This window comes from Sinocyclocheilus rhinocerous, unplaced genomic scaffold (genome assembly GCF_001515625.1).
Source record: "Sinocyclocheilus rhinocerous isolate Xijiao unplaced genomic scaffold, SAMN03320098_v1.1 scaffold749, whole genome shotgun sequence".
Taxonomy (NCBI): Eukaryota; Metazoa; Chordata; class Actinopteri; order Cypriniformes; family Cyprinidae; genus Sinocyclocheilus; species Sinocyclocheilus rhinocerous.
In genome coordinates, this window is record NW_015653466.1 from 20,886 (window position 1) to 23,380 (window position 2,495).

Here is a 2,495-nt window from a genome sequence, read left to right on the forward strand (position 1 = left end):
ATGCTAACTGTTCTGTGTTTGGCTGCACAGACGAGCACAGAACACTATTTACAGTCCCAGCCTCAGAGAAGACAAGCAGATTTATTGATTTATTTACTGTATATTGCTGCTGCCACACAGATCTAAAATAAACAAGCTATTTATTTCCCAGCTGTTTACCTTCACAGACATAACCCACTGTTTTTGTAACTCGTGTGTGTTTTTAACATAACTTGTGTGTGAAAGAGAACTTAGTTTAGTACTCACATGCTGTGACAGCCGCTTTCTGTCCGTGTGCTTAGGATGTGTGCTCTCAGAAAACCATGTTTAAACTCATATGGTTTAAAACGCATGATTTCAGCACGATAAACATGATAATCAGAACCAAAACAGATGTTTTAGTAGGTATGAGCTGTAATGGCGCAGGTCTATTCTGGAAAAGGGGGCGGGGAGCAGCAGCTCATTTGCATTTAAAGAAACAGGCCCGAAAAACAGCTTGTTTCTGCTACCACTAAAAATAGGCATTTTGAAAATGTTATAATAAATCATCTGTGGCGTATTTTGAGCTGAAACTTCACAGATACATTCTAGGGACACCAGAGACTTATATAACATGAACAGGCATTTTCAAAATGTTATAATAAATGATCTGTGGAGTATTTTGAGCTGAAACTTCACAGACACATTCTGGGGACACCAGAGACCTATATTACATATTGTAAAAATGGGCATAATATGTCTCCTTTAAATAATTAAACATAAAATAAAAAAATTTATACAAATATTAGGAAATAATAAGTATTTAATAATTCATTGTTTTTATTCTGTTTATTATATTGTATATACATATATATGGGGATAATTTTCTGTGGGTTTGGGTCAGTTTATGTTCTGGGCCACTAAACTGTTCTGTGAAAGCTTTTGACTTGCGACCTCCAAACCAAAAATGAGACATTTTTGTACAACATAATCACCGCTGAACTTGTGTTCGGTGGTCGACAGAAGTGTACTACAGCTATTCATGACACTAAAAACATGTCAAATAACCCTCTAAGCCAGGGTTTTTTTTTTTAGATGGTTGGCGTGGTGCATCGACCCAAACAGAGAGCATCTTGCTTACTGATTGGCTGAATTAGGTCATGTGTTTGGAAATCTGGCTGACTATCTATCATCTGTCTGCCTGTCTATCTATCTAAAAGTATCTCTAAAATAAGATTGTATTTTATTGCACATGGCAGCCCTGCAAATAGTGTGGAAGGCCCCCAATAGTATGTTCCTGCACAACCGGAGGCTGCAGTTTCAGGACCGCAGTTCTAGGACCCTATTCTTTTGTAACTGCGCCACCTACCGAATTGGATCACTAAAGATGGACGACATGGACAGCAATCAGAGTGAGTAAATTTACCGATTTTCAATTAAGTTTTATTTTATAACCTTAAAATAAATTTAAAATTGTTAACTCAACGCAGGTATTACACACTTTGTAATTAACATCTGATGCATTTATAAATCCAAAATCACAATTGAAATTAAAAAAAAATGTTCCTGAGATTCAATATCTTTAACAATATGTACAAACATTACTACAAACTAAACCACCAGGGTCCTAGAAATGCGGTCCTGAAACTGCAGCCTCCGCTATATTATCCAATTCGGTAGGTGACGCTGTTACAAAAGAATAGGGTCCTAGAACTGCGGTCCTGAAACTGCAGCCTCCGGTTGTGCAGGAACACCCTTCTCTCACAATTGAAATTAAAAAAAAATGTTCCTGAGATTCAATATCTTTAACAATATGTACAAACATTACTACAAACTAAACCACCAGGGTCCTAGAAATGCGGTCCTGAAACTGCAGCCTCCGCTATATTATCCAATTCGGTAGGTGACGCTGTTACAAAAGAATAGGGTCCTAGAACTGCGGTCCTGAAACTGCAGCCTCAGGTTGTGCAGGAACTCTTCTCTGGAAGGCAGGTGTCAATTAGATAATAAGACTAAATTTAAAATGAATACTTTTTTTATAGTGTCCACTAGATGTCTATATCCACCATTGCATATTCCAGTTGGTAACAATTGCACTGAATAAGACATTGACGTTTTGTAACACAGCCAAGCACTCACTTTATTTCAGGTTGTGTGCCATAGTGGGGCTTGGCAGCATGACACAGGACTTATTATGCAATTGCAAGGTTATAGCATATCCTTATGCAACAGTAGCAACAATGTTTATGGATGAAGTCAGTCTAAATCAGGGGTGTCAAACTCAGTTCCTGGAGGGCCGCAGCTTGTAAAAACGCAAATTGTTTAGAGTTTTATTATTATTTTCAAAACTTTGCATTTTAAAATCAACAAAATCAAGTCTGTTCAGTAGTCCCTATAGATGACGCAATTTAATTAAGTGATAAAAAGCAGTTGCAAATGTTGTACAAAAATAAATATACTAATCTTTGCAGCAATAAAATGTGTAGCACTTTGTTTTACTACCAAATTATAAGTAATATCTTATTATTATTAATATT